The sequence below is a fragment of the Oncorhynchus kisutch genome, linkage group LG9, assembly GCF_002021735.2.
Source record: "Oncorhynchus kisutch isolate 150728-3 linkage group LG9, Okis_V2, whole genome shotgun sequence".
Classification (NCBI taxonomy): domain Eukaryota; kingdom Metazoa; phylum Chordata; class Actinopteri; order Salmoniformes; family Salmonidae; genus Oncorhynchus; species Oncorhynchus kisutch.
Window position 1 is genome coordinate 26,608,398 of NC_034182.2, and position 15,354 is coordinate 26,623,751.

Here is a 15,354-nt window from a genome sequence, read left to right on the forward strand (position 1 = left end):
GTCTGTCTGTCTCTATAATCCTGCTGTCTGTCTATCTGTCTCACACCTGTCTTTTTGGCTGTCTCTATAACCTTGCTGTCTGTCTATCTGTCTCACACCTGTCTGTCTGTCTGTCTGTCTGTCTCTATAACCCTGCTGTCCTTCTGTAAGTCTCACACCTGTCTGTCTGTCTGTCTGTCTGTCTCTATAACCCTGCTGTCCTTCTGTAAGTCTCACACCTGTCTGTCTGTCTGTCTGTCTGTCTGTCTGTCTGTCTGTCTGTCTGTCTGTCTGTCTGTCTGTCTGTCTGTCTGTCTGTCTGTCTGTCTGTCTGTCTGTCTGTCTGTCTCTATAACCCTGCTGTCTGTCTGTAAGTCTCACACCTGTCTGTCTGTCTGTCTGTCTGTCTGTCTGTCTGTCTGTCTGTCTGTCTGTCTGTCTGTCTGTCTGTCTGTCTGTCTGTCTGTCTGTCTGTCTGTCTGTCTGTCTGTCTGTCTGTCTGTCTGTCTCTATAACCCTGCTGTCCTTCTGTAAGTCTCACACATGTCTGTCTGTCTGTCTGCCTGTCTGTCTCTCCACAGTTTGTATTGAAATATAAAAGTCTGTATAGGCACAGTGAGAATCTTTAGACAGTACGTATTTTTAGACAGTTATTGTACACAAGTTATTGCATAACAGTCTGTGAATCTTAAATATATTGTCGATGTGTACAGGGCTCTCACACTTTAGCCAGTGTGGACACTTTTTTAGGTAGGTACAGTATAGAAACTGTAAGCACAGTAAATCACTGCATAACATAACAGGTCCCGGTTGGGGTATTAAAGTTTGGACAACTGTGAAGTGTTTTTGAGTGTGAGTTACGGTATATTTCATAACAACTATAACTCTATCAATCCTTACATCAGGCTTACTGTTACTGTGAGCTTTCTGTAAGGGGAACAGGCTTAGGGGAGAGGAAGAGGCGAAGTGCAGGATGGGAGAGGGAGGCAGGGAAGGGTGAAGAGCGAGAGGAAAGAGGTGTAGAGAGAGAGAGAGAGAGAGGTGAAGAGCGATAAAAAGAGAGAGGGAGAGAGAGAAAGAGGCGGATGGAGGGAGATCTGGCATGTACAGCCCAGTACAGGACTCATAAATCGTTCACATTTCATTCAAAGCAGATTATTTATTCATTCCCACAGCACGGTAGAATTGTTGAGTGATTGACATCACAACGGCATAATCATCTACCCCACCGCACAGAATATTGAATGGGATAGATTAGTGTTTTGCGTGTGTGTATGTGTGTGTGTGTGTGTGTGTGTGTGTGTGTGTGTGTGTGTGTGTGTATGTGTGTGTGTGTGTGTGTGTGTGTGTGTATGTGTGTGTGTGTGTGTGTGTGTGTGTGTGTGTGTGTGTGTGTGTGTGTGTGTGTATGTGTGTGTGTGTGTGTGTGTGTGTGTGTATGTGTGTGTGTGTGTGTGTGTGTATGTGTGTGTGTGTGTGTGTGTGTGTGTATGTGTGTGTGTGTGTGTATGTGTGTGTGTGTGTGTGTGTGTGTGTGTGTGTGTGTGCGAAGTGTGTGCATGCGTCTCTGTTTGTGTATATGTTTGAGCGTCTATGATCAAGGTCTGGAATATCTCATTTTGTATTTACTGTAGGCCAGAACAGAATGGCAGGCCTCCCTGTGGAGGGAGCAGAAGTTCCTCTCATACACCACAACTGTGGTTCTGAGTGGCTGATGGACCTGCCTAGCTTTTTGTCTCACTACAGCGTAGCCTCCTCAGCCTCTCTCCTTCTCCCCCTCTCTTTCTCTCTGCCTTCAGCCCCAGGGTGGGACCCCCAACCTGTTCCCTGACCTCTCCTATGAAAAAAGTGTGTGTTTACGTGCATGCCCGGATGCGTGTGTGTGTGTCTGCCTGTGTACATGTCCATGTGTGTGTGTGTTTGCATGCGTGTGTCTCCATGTGTGTAATTACACACCCCACTGCAGAGTGCGCTGAGGCCAGTCAGTAAAGGGCCAAATCAGCAGCAAATGGAGATAAATAATTAAGGAGGAAACAGTCAGATTCATATCTGAGTTCTACAGAGACAAGCTGCCTCCCAAATTGCACCAGGCCTACCCAGGCTTCCCCTCCTCTCTCTTGCTAACAGGACAAACACACGCTACTTTCACACACACACACACACACACACACACACACACACACACACACACACACACACACACACACACACACACACACACACACACACACACACACACACACACACACACACACACACACACACGCACACACACACACGCCATTCAGCAATATGCTTTATCACAGGGGACAATTTTAGGGCTCATCATTGAGTCCTAAAATCCCACAAAAATGTGGGCTGGACCTCTCTGTCTGGAAGAAGAAAGCTGCATTCTCTTTGATTTATTTACAAAGCAATCAAACAGAAACTCCCTCTACATGTAACATCATTCATTAAGATAAAATCATGAGTTACCAAACCTGTTCACAGGAATGGATAACACTAGAGATCCCTCCAGTCTCCACAGATTTGGGAAAATCTGTGTTTGTATTTTTTTGCCCCTAATTTGTGGAACAATCTGCAGAGTTCACTGCAGTTAGATGTGCTGGTGTCACTCAGGCATTTCCATTATTGATTGAGGACCTCTATGTCGTTGAATATGATTTTTTGTTGTTGTGCTGAATTGTATTGTTTTATACACATGTGTACAGTCGTGGCCAAACGTTTTGAGAATGACACAAATATTAAGTCTGCTTGTCACACCCTGACCATAGTTTGCTTTGTATGTTTCTATGTTTTGGTTGGTCAGGGTGTGATCTGAGTGGGCATTCTATGTTGGATGTCTTGTTTGTCTATGTCTATGTCTGGCCTGATATGGTTCTCAATCAGAGGCAGGTGTTAGTCATTGTCTCTGATTGGGAACCATATTTAGAGTGGGCATCGAGCCAAGTGCCATGAAGCCGGCTCTACGCATCTGGTCTCCAGTGCGTCTCCTTGGGCCGGCTTACATGGCACCAGCCTTGCGCACGGTGTACCCGGTTCGCCTGCATAGCCCAGTGCGGGCCATTCCACCTCGCCGCACTGGCAGGGCGACCGGGACCATTCAACCGGGTAAGGTTGGGCAGGCTCGGTGCTCAAGAGCTCCAGTGCGCCTGCACGGTCCGGTCTATCCGTCACCACCTCCACGCACCAGCCCTCCGGTGGCAGCCCCCCGCACCAGGCTGTCTCTCCGGCTCATCCTTACAGAGGCTACCGCCTGTCCGGCGCTGCTGCCGGAGTCTCCCGCCTGTCCGGCGCTGCTGCCGGAGTCTCCCGCCTGTCCGGCGCTGCTGCCGGAATCTCCCGCCTGTCCGGCGCTGCTGCCGGAGTCTCCCGCCTGTCCGGCGCTGCTGCTGGAGTCTGAGGCGCCAGAGCCCCTCAGCCCAGAGGCGCCAGAGCTTCCGCCCCTCTGTCCCGAGCTTCCGCCCCTCTGTCCCGAGCTGCCGCCCCTCTGTCCCGAGCTGCCGCCCCTCTGTCCCGAGCTGCCGCCCCTCTGTCCCGAGCTGCCGCCCTTCAGTCCAGTGGGGTCATTAAGTAGGGTCGCCGTGGCTAGGAGGCCATGGAAGCGGACAAGGTGGGGGACTAAGACTATGGTGAAGTGGGGGCCACGTCCAGCACCAGAGCCGCCACCGCGGACAGATGCCCACCCAGACCCTCCCCAATAGGTTCAGGTTTTGCGGCCGGAGTCCGCACCTTGGGGGGGGGGGGGTACTGTCACACCCTGACCATAGTTTGCTTTGTATGTTTCTATGTTTTGGTTGGTGAGGGTGTGATCTGAGTGGGCATTCTATGTTCTACTTCACCACAAGAAAGCCGTTACACTGCTGCCTCAGTTTTTATGATGGCAATTTGCATATACTCCAGAATGTTATGAAGAGTGATCAGATGAATTGCAATTCATTGCAAAGTCACTCTTTGCCATGCAATTGAACTGAATCCACAAAAAACATTTCCACTGCATTTCAGCCCTGCCACAAAAGGATCAGCTGACATCATGTCAGTGATTCTCTCGTTAACACAGGTGTGAGTGTTGACAAGGACAAGGCTGGAGATCACTCTGTCATGCTGATTGAGTTCGAATAACAGACTGGAAGCTTCAAAAGGAGGGTGGTGCTTGGAATAATTGTTGTTCCTCTGTCAATCATGGTTACCTGCAAGGAAACATGTGCCGTCATCATTGCTTTTCACAAAAAGGGCTTCACAGGCAAGGATATTGCTGCCAGTAAGATTGCACCTAAATTAACCATTTATCGGATCATCAAGAACTTCAAGGAGAGCGGTTCAATTGTTGTGAAGAAGGCTTCAGGGCGCCCAAGAAAGTCCAGCAAGCGCCAGGACTGTCTCCTAAAGTTGATTCAGCTGCGGGATCGGGGCACCACCAGTACAGAGCTTTCTTAGGAATGGCAGCAGGAAGGTGTGAGTGCATCTGCATGCACAGTGAGGCGAAGAGTTTTGGAGGATACCCTGTTGTCACGAAGGGCAGCAAAGAAGTCACTTCTCTCCAGGAAAAACATCAGGGACAGACTGATATTCTGCAAAAGGGATTGGACTGCTGAGGACTGGGGTAAAGTAGTTTTCGATGAATCCCCTTTCCGATTGTTTGGGGCATCCGGAAAAAAGCTTGTCCGGAGAAGACAAGGTGAGCGCTACCATCAGTCCTGTGTCATGCCAACAGTAAAGCATCCTGAGACCATTCATGTGTTGGGTTGCTCCTCAGCCAAGGGAGTGGGCTCACTCACAATTTTACCTAAGAACACAGCCATGAATAAAGAATGGTACCAACACATCCTCTGAGAGCAACTTCTCCCAACCATCCAGGAACAGTTTGGTGACGAACAATGCCTTTTCCAGCATGATGGAGCACCTTGCCATAAGGCAAAAGTGATAACTAAGTGGCTCGGGGAACAAAACATCGATAGTTTGGGTCCATAGCCAGGAAACTCCCCAGACCTTAATCCCATTGAGAACTTGCGGTCAATCCTCAAGAGGAGGGTGGACAAACACAAATCCACAAATTCTGACAAACTCCAAGCATTGATTATGCAAGAATGGGCTGCCATCAGACAGGATGTGGCCCAGAAGTTAATTGACAGCATGCCAGGGCGGATTGCGGAGGTCATGAAAAAGAAGGGTCAACACTGCACATATTGACTCTTTGCATCAACTTCATGTAATTGTCAATAAAACCTTTGACACTTATGAAATGCTTGTAATTATACTTCGGTATTCCGTAGTAACATCTGACAAAAATATCTAAAGATACTGAAGCAGCAAACTTTGTGGAAATTAATATTTGTGTCATTCTCAAAACTTTTGGCCACGACTGTATGTTTATGTTTTTATTGTCATGTGTACAGGGCTCTCTGTGTAAAGAGATTCTTCATCTCAATGTGACCCCCTGTTTAAATAAAGGTTAAATAAGACAAGATCTAGACGTAAAATGATGTTCAACGAACACACACACACACACACACACACAAAAACATAGAGAAACTCCCTCAAAGTCCATTTGACCGTTGGAAGTTGTCAAAGGACACTGGGATGGGATGCATCCCTCCCTCCCTCGTTCTGACAATTAAGTAGAGAGGCTGTTGTTGGCGGAGGCCCCTGGGTGTTTGGTCCCTGGCCAGGGGTATTACACACTGCGGCTGCACCTCCCTGTCAGTTAATTGCTCATTTTACTAACGCCGGCCTGTCAGGATGACCCCTGCGGCCCCCTCAGCCTTCAGCCTCCGCCCTGGGAACTTCCACCCCCGGCCCCCTGACAGACCCCAGACACAAGGCCCCAGTCCTGGGCACATAGACCCATCCCCCACCCTGGGCACATAGATCCAGCCCCCGGCTTCAGCCATGGGAACTTTCCCCCAAGGCCCCCTTACAGCCACGACGGGTCGGGCCACGGGAACCAGCACACACCTAGGAGCGAAAGGGGGGATGGGGGTATACATGCACCCCCATCACCTATGTCTTGATTCAACCCCTCTGCTCTCATCTCGGGGGAAAATGCTTATTTTCTTCAACTATGACTTTAGAGGTCTGGACCTTTGAAGGGATGGAGGAAGGGAGGAAAAAAGAAAGGGGGAAGCAAGCAAGGGAGGGAGGGAGGGAGGGAGGGAAGTGAGCAGAGGAACAGAGGGGAAGACAGAGAATAGGGAGAGAGGGGAGGGATGAGAGATGAGGGAAAGAGGATAGAGAGAGAGGAGGGAATGCGCTGCCAAAGAAGCAGCTGGCGAGCCACTGATGGCCATTCAATCACTGTGTCTCCCCCCTCTGGTGGGAGGTACAAGAGACTGGATTTTTCTCTACCCCCCCCCCTCTCTCTCTTTCAGATGGTTATGTAATGGGGTAATGAGAGAAAGGGGGAGGAGGGAGGGATGGAGGGAGAGAAGGAGAGAAGGGGGATCCAGAGTTTGGACACCTCTTCTCTGTCCAGCTGGACTGACCAGTGGATTTTCACGGTGACATGAATGTGTGTGTAAGAGAGCCAGACCTCCCACCTGACGGACATGGAGGAGGGAGGGGAGACAGGGGGAGAGAGGAGGAGAGGAGTGGGGGAGGATGTACCAAGAGAGGAGGGACTCTCCCGTCCTATACAAAAAGGCAGGAAGAAGAAACAGAATGGAAAATGAAATGATGAGGGAGAAAAATACAGGGAGGGTGAGAGAGAGAGGGTGAAAGAGAGAGAGGGTGAGAAAGAGAGAGGAAGGGAGGGTGAGAGAGAGAGGGTGAAAGAGAGAGAGGGTGAGAAAGAGAGAGGAAGGGAGGGTGGGGAGAGAGGGTGAAAGAGAGAGAGGGTGAAAGAGAGAGGAAGGGAGGGTGAGAGAGAGGGTGAAAGAGAGAGAGGGTGAGAAAGAGAGAGGAAGGGAGGGTGAGAGAGAGAAGGTGAAAGAGATAGATGGTGAACGAGAGAGAGGAAGGACGTGTGAGAGAGAGAGGGTGAAAGAGAGAGAGGGTGAGAAAGAGAGAGGAAGGGAGGGTGAGAGAGAGAGGGTGAGAGAGAGAGAGGGTGAAAGAGAGAGAGGGTGAGAAAGAGAGAGGAAGGGAGGGTGAGAGGCTGCGAGATAAGTTTTACAAGAGGGTGGCTGAGACAGAAAAACAGAGAACCAGAGAGTTGCAGAGGAAGACAAGAAAGTGAGATATTGGGTTTGAAAGGGTGGTGTCAATGGATTTGGCCTGCTTTGGAGATCTCCATCCATCCGGAGGGACAGGGGGAGTGGGAGGAATGGAAATTCCATCAGAAATCCATAAAGACCAGTTAACTTGATTCCCTGAACATTTATCCCCTCCAATTCCTGCTGCGAAAAACATTTATTCATCTCTCTCAGCTTCGGGATTGGTCTACGCTGACATCGTCTTTTCAGTTTCAGCAACTCAATAACACACACACACACACACACACACACACACACACACACACACACACACACACACACACACACACACACACACACACACACACACACACACACACACACACACACACACACACACACACAGAGAGTGAGCAAGAGGGAGAGAGAGATAATGACATTTGAAATGTATTTATTCTTTTGGAACTTTGTGAGTGTAATGTTAACTGTTAATGTTTATTGTTTATTTCACTTTTGTTTATTATCTACTTCACTTGCTTTGGCAATGTTAACATATGTTTCCCATGCCAATACAGCCCTTAAATTGAAATTGAATTGAGAGAGAATGAGAGGACCATGCCTCAGGACTAACTGGCATGATGATTCCTTGCTGTCCCCAGTCCACCTAGCCGTGCTGCTGCTCCAGTTTCAACTGTTCTGCCTGTGGCTATGGAACCCTGACCTGTTCACCGGACGTGCTACCTGTCCCAGACCTGCTGTTTTCAACTCTCTAGAGACAGCAGGAGCGGTAGAGATACTCTTAATGATTGGCTATGAAAAGCCAACTGACATTTACTCCTGAGGTGCTGACTTGTTGCACCCTCAACAACTACTGTGATTTATTATTATTTGACCATGCTGGTCATTTCTGAACATTTGAACATCTTGGCCATGCTCTGTTATAATCTCCACCCGGCACAGCCTTAAGAGGACTGGCCACCCCTCATAGCCTGGTTCCTCTCTAGGTTTCGGCCTTTCTAGGGAGTTTTTCCTAGCCACCGTGCTTCTACACCTGCATTGCTTACTGTTTGGGGTTTTAGGCTGGGTTTCTGTACAGCACTTTGAGATATCAGCTGATGTACGAAGGGATATATAAATACATTTGATTTGATTTGATGAGCAGGAGAGGAATATGGAGAAGGTGAAATCAAGGAACTATTGTGTGAGAGAGAGGGAAAGAGAGCGAGTCAGGGAGACAGAGAGAGTGAAAGAGAGAGAGAGAGAGAGAGAGAGAGAGTCAAGGAGACAGAGAGAAAAGAGTGAAGAAAGAGAAGAGGTACTGAGAAATGAGGATTTAGAACAATACAGATGCAGGAGAGAAGAATAAGAGATATTAGCTTCGCAGGAGGGAGAATGAAAGACAAGAATAGGGGATTGAATGAGAGATCTAGATAGGGAAACAACAGCACTAAAGGAATAGAGTCAGGTTAAATGCATACAAAATGTTTGACAGACAGACAGAGGCAGGTAGATAGAGTTTAAAGGTTGTGTGAGTAGGTGGGGAGAGAAAGGGAGAGTAGATGGATGGTCAGAGAGAAATTGAGAAAATAATATATATATTTTGTATTATATATCCTAAAAAGAGAGGTATGGGTAGATGGCTTGTGGTCTCTATAGTATTTGACCTCTCGTGACCCCTATCCTCTTCCTGTTGATCTGTCTCTGATCTGATTGGTGAGTGATGGTGGAGGGAGCAGAAGCTTGTCACCAGCCATCCAGGCAACTCTAATCCCTTACAGCAGCATTGCCATGGCGATGAGAGATGAGTGACAGCCCGATAGGGGTGCACTCAGGCTTTGAACATAAAAAGAGTATGACACTATACTTCAATAACATGTCGAACACCCAAGCCCTTAACAATGAGCGACTGTCTGAATACCCATACTAGCGTACTTCCTACTTAAACTGCCTACATACGCAGTAGCGGCTGAGTAGGTGGGGCGGGGCCTAGTTCAGGTGGATCTTTCCAAATTCAACAGACATGCACCTGATAATAGATCCTTTTCAATTTGATTCATTTCTCTAAACTCTGAATAGAATAGGAATGGAGTTATAATCCTACTCAGGCTGGTTATAGGCAGACTATTAGACCTTTACCGTAGCCCATATCGCCCATCTATCCTATTTAAAAAGGACTGAAGACAGAAACATATCATTTGGTTCCATTTCAACATATGTATTAGTGAAACCAAAGTGCTGTAACATATATCAATGAAATCAAATAGCCTAGTAAACAGCTAAACTAAGGCTATTGCACAAAAAAAAACATAGACAGTCAGTCGGGTGCATCGCAAATTCAGAACCACTGGACAGCAACATAATAAACTAAAGCCCTGATCATTGGAAACGAGATCAGAATGACTGCTAAAGGCAGGATCCATACATGTAATAATTATATATGTAGCCACGCCTACAAAACGAAAACAATCCGTGTGTTCAAATCAAAAGGCCTCATTAACACAGCCACATCCCGAATCCCAGACACATTCACAAAAAGAGGGTTTAGCATTTAGTTTAAAAGCTCAGACGAAGGAACACTTTTCAAAATAATCACTTTTCAATGACAAAAAAAGGGGGGAAAAAATACTTCTGTTTATATCAAAGATGTAGCGATGCAATATGTTCATTTAAAGGAGAACAAAAAACTACTTAGCTTACATTTGAACACCACCGCAGAAGCTTTGCTGTACAGCATCTTCCCAAATAAGTCACCTCGTTTTGTTGTTTGGCTACTTGAAGAGAACCCGGCACTATCATTCGCAGCTCACCTCTTCCAATGCACTGTGGGAAAGTGTGCATCGGATTCTACTAGATGAAGAGCCTAAATGACTATAACATCCTGGCATTTAAACCATACTTGATTTAAGAAAATTCACATACTGTAACTTGTTTTATTTTCACATATTGAGAATACTTTGTTTCCCGCTATTCATTGATTTCGCTAGTACGTCCCCATATCTAACTGATCAGCTGTTGTCAAAGCCAAAATGAGTATGACATCCAGGCTTTTAAAGTATACTCAATCTTCAAAATGTCACATACTATTAAACAACATTTTTCACATACTCAAACGGCCTACTATTTAGGACGCAAGTACGAGTATTAGGTCTCTCTCACCCGTCATCCCAAACAGGAAGTTGAGAATGAGCAATACTTCCTGTATTTCTTCTACTTGTAGTCCCTCTACTACCTGTCCATCTACTTCCTGTCCATGTGTTGAACTCTCTCCATGACACAGACAGCTAATCCTCTCGTTCTCGGCTCAATACAGCACAACATCTTCAGAAAGACCACTGATGCCCTCTCCTCCATACCTTCCATCCATCTCCCCATCCTCCCTCTCCTCCATGCCTTCCATCCATCTCCCCATCCTCCCTCTCCTCCATACCTTCCATCCATCTCCCCATCCTCCCTCTCCCCCACGCCTTCCATCCATCTCCCCATCCTCCCTCTCCTCCATACCTTCCATCCATCTCCCCATCCTCCCTCTCCCCCACGCCTTCCATCCATCTCCCCATCCTCCCTCTCCTCCATATCTTCCATCCATCTCCCCATCCTCCCTCTCCTCCATACCTTCCATCCATCTCCCCATCCTCCCTCTCCCCCATGCCTTCCATCCATCTCCCCATCCTCCCTCTCCTCCATACCTTCCATCCATCTCCCCATCCTCCCTCTCCTCCACGCCTTCCATCCATCTCCCCATCCTCCCTCTCCTCCATACCTTCCATCCATCTCCCCATCCTCCCTCTCCCCCACGCCTTCCATCCATCTCCCCATCCTCCCTCTCCTCCATATCTTCCATCCATCTCCCCATCCTCCCTCTCCTCCATACCTTCCATCCATCTCCCCATCCTCCCTCTCCCCCATGCCTTCCATCCATCTCCCCATCCTCCCTCTCCTCCATACCTTCCATCCATCTCCCCATCCTCCCTCTCCTCCACGCCTTCCATCCATCTCCCCATCCTCCCTCTCCTCCACACCTTCCATCCATCTCCCCATCCTCCCTCTCCTCCATACCTTCCATCCATCTCCCCTTCCTCTCTCTCCTCCATGCCTTCCATCAATTTCCCCTAACTCTCTCTCCTCCATGCCTTCCATCCATTTCCCCTTCCTCTCTCTCCTCCATGCCTTCCATCCATCCATCACCCCTTCCTCCCTCTCCTCCATGCCTTCCATCCATTTCCCCTTCCTCTCTCTCCTCCATGCCTTCCATCCATCCATCACCCCTTCCTCCCTCTCCTCCATGCCTTCCATCCATCTCCCCTTCCTCTCTCTCCCCCATGCCTTCCATCCATCTCCCCTTCCTCTCTCTCCCCCATGCCTTCCATCCATTTCCCCTTCCTCTCTCTCCTCCATGCCTTCCATCCATTTCCCCTTCCTCTCTCTCCTCCATGCCTTCCATCCATCCATCACCCCTTCCTTCCTCTCCTCCGTGACTTCCTGGTTGTTGTTCTCCTCGTTTATTTATTGTGTATTGACTTGCTGGGATTGATTCAGCAAAGCCGCCTATCTCCCCATCTCCCCCCACCCATCTCTATCTCTCTCTTTCGCTCTCTCCCTCCCTCTGTCTCTTACTCTAACAACTTTAATTAACCTAGCAGTCTCCCCAGCGCCACGCCGAGTGTCTTGGGAAAGAAAGAGGGGAGGGGAAGAAAGAGAAGGGGAAGCGAAAGAGAGAAACGGCAGGCTGACCTATTATCTGCTGTAATCCATATGATTAGAAAGAGAGACACCTTTCATGGAGAGAGAAAGGAGAACTAACTCTCACTCTCGTAGAGAGAATGAGTGTTATGAGAGACTTGGGAGGGAGGGAGAGATTAATAGGAAAGTGGAAGACTTTAGTAGATACAGTATCTTCAGAAAGTATTCACACCCCTTGACTTTTTCCACATGTTGTTGTGTTACAGCCTGAATTTAAAATTGATTAAATTGCGATTTTGTTTGGTCACTGTCCTACACACAATAGCCCAGAATCTGAAAGTGGAATTATGTTTTCAGAAAATAGTTAAAAATGAAAAGCTGAAATGTCTTGAGTCGATAAGTATTCAACCCCTTTGTTAATGCAAGTTGCATGGACTCACTCTGTATGCAATAATAGTGTTTAACATGATCTTTGAATGACTACCTCATTTCTGTACCCCACACATACAATTATCTATAAGGTCTCTCAGTTGAGCAGTGGATTTCAAATACAGATTCAACCACAAAGACTAGGGACGTTTCCCAGTGCCTCACAAAGAAGTGCACCTATTGCAGTCATTGAATATACTTCTGAGCATGGTGAAGTTATTCATTACTCTTTGAATGGTGTGTCAATACGCCCATTCACTACAGAAATACAGGCGTCCTTCCTAACTCAGTTTTACGTTAGTGCAATAAGGCACTAAAGTACAACTGCCAAAATTTGGCAAATAAATTAACTTTATGAGAGCGTTGTGTTTGAGGCAAATCCAAAAAAACACATCACTGAGTACCACTCTTCATATTTTCAAGCATGCATCATGGTACAGGTATGCTTGTCATCTGCAAGTTTCAGGGAGTTGTTTAGGATAAAAAGAAATGGTATGGCTAAACACAGGCAAAATCCTAGAGGAAAACGTGGTTCAGTCTGCTTATCAACAAACACTGGGATACAAATTCACATTTCAGCAGGACAATAACCTAAAAGAAAAGGCCAATATACACTGGAGTTGCTTATCAAGACAACATTGAATGTTCCTAAGAGGCCTAGTTACAGTTTGACGTAAATCAGCTTGAAAAACTATGGCAAAACTTGAAAATGTTTGTTTAACAATGATCAACAACCAACTTGACAATCCAGGTGTGCAAAGCTCTTAGAGACTTACCCAGATCACTGCTAAATATGATTTGAACATGTATTGATTGTTGAATACTTATCAATACATGTTAAAATATCAAATCAAGATACACAATATATACAAACGTATGTGAACACCCCTTCAAATGAGTGGATTGGCTATTTCATCCACAGCTGTTGCTGACAGCTGTATAAAATCAAGTACACAGCCATGCATCTCCATAGACAAACATCGGCAGTAGAATGGCTTTACCGAAGGGCTCAGTGACTTTCAACGTTGGACCGTCATAGGATGCCACCTTTCCAATAAGTCAGTTTGTCAAATTTCTGCCCTGTTAGAGCTGCCCCAGTCAACAGTAAGTGCTGTTATTGTGAAGTGGAAACATTGCAACACTCACTACCAGTTTCCAAACTGTTTGTTGGGAGCTTCATGAAATGGGTTTCCATGGCCGAGCAGCCGCACACAAGCCTAAGATCACCATGCGCAATGCCAAGCATCGGCTGGAGTGGTGTAAAGCTTGCAGCTATTGGACTCTGAAGCAGTAGAAATGTGTTCTCTAGAGTGATGAATCATGCCTCACTATTTGACATTCCGACGGATGAATCTGGGTTTGGTGGATGCCAGGAGAACGCTACCTGCCCCAATGCACAGTGCCAACAGTAAATATTGGTGGAAGAGGAATAATGGTCTGGGGCTGTTTTTCATGTATTGGGCTAGGCTCCTTAGTTGTAGTGAAGGGAAATCTTAACGCTACTGCATACAATGAAATTCTAGACGACTCTGGGCTTCCAACTTTGTGGCAACAGTTTGGGGAAGGCCCTTTCCTGTTTCAGCATGACAATGCCCCCAGGCACAAAGCGAGGTCCATGCAGAAATGGCTTGTCAAGATCGATGGGAAAAACTTGACTGGCTTGCACATAGCCCTGACCTCAATCCCATCGAACACCTTTGTGATGAATTGGAAGACAGTCTGCGAGCCAGGCCTAATCGCCCAACATCAGTGCCGACCTCACTAATGCTTTTTAGGCTGTATGGAAGCATGTTCCCGCAGCAATGTTCCAACATCTAGTGGAATGCCTTCCCAGAAGAGTGGAGGCTGTTATAGCAGCAAAGGGGGGACCAACCCCATGTTAAAGAGTCCCGACGAGCAGGTGTCCACATACTTTTGGTCATGTAGTGTATCTTAGTGTTTTATTTTTGTTAACTTTTTTAAATATATTTTTTTACAAATGTTAGAATTCTTTATCCAATTTGACATTAGATCATTTTTGTTGATAGTTGACAAAAATATATTTTTATCGAACTTTGTAACAGCAAAATGTGGAGGGGTCTGAATAATTTCTGAAGGCAATGTAGATATACACACACACACACAGAGACAGCGAGACAGAGAGACAGAGAGAGAGAGAGACAGAGAGAGAGAGAGAGAGAGAGAGCAGACAAATGGTGGGAGAAATGGTTAAAGAGAGGAGATTGGAGAAAGTAGAGGGAAGGGGAGAGTGAAACTGAGATACAGGAGAGCGAATGGTCAAAATGAGAGAGAAAGGAAGAGAGAGCGAGTGTCTGTCTGTAGCAGTGTCCAGGGTTACAGAGGGTCATAGACTCCATGTGTGAGTAGGGGGTACTATATATTCTATACATGTATGTGTGGCTGTGTGAGTGTGAGTGTGTGAGAGAGAGACAAGAGAGAGGGACTGTGTGTGCTCTTCTATGTGTCACCTTCTCCGTGGTCTTTAGTGACACCATGTTCATTTGCGAAACGGCCTGGTTGAGATTCAGGGATCAATAGAACAAATAAAAGCAGGGCCTAGAGAGAGCGGGGGGGGGGGGGGGGGGGAGGGAGATACAGAGGACCAGGGCAGCCTGCACTCCTTCATCACCCATCCTATCATCACTCTCTTTCTTTCGGCAAGAAAACCCTATTAGACGAAAGCAGTTGTTGGCTGATACTTGTGGTTGCTGTTGTTCTTCCATTTTTAAACTGACTATTAAATGGCCTATTCAAAGCTACTATTCCTGGCTGGGTTTTTTGGGGGACCTTTTAGGACCTTCAAGGGCAGTCATTGAGGGCTTTGGTTGTCACGGCAGCAGTCGCCGCAATGCTTTCAGGCGTCCGTTTAAAATCTGCATGGCACCTCGCAGTGTTGTGTAGCCGAGGGGCGTTTTGTCAATATCACTCAAGTTAACATGTTACTTAGCATATCCCCCCCAACACAGAGGGCTTACGGTCAAGACTCTCTGACAACGCACAAACACACACATAATGCTTTTTTACATCGACCCAGGTGTGGTGTCTTTATGGAAAACAATGCACATTAAAACGGTTCAAAATAGAGGAGATGCACTCAACTGCATTAAAAAGACAGAAAACTAAATGAATGTGGTGT

At 46.9% G+C, this 15,354-nt stretch overlaps 1 protein-coding gene across 1 annotated transcript in view; it reads left to right on the top strand.

Annotated features, from left to right (window-relative positions):
- LOC109896497 (fibroblast growth factor 14-like) overlaps nt 1–15,354 on the top strand; it is a 95,193-nt gene that overhangs the window by 5,874 nt on the left and 73,965 nt on the right. The window lies entirely within an intron of this gene.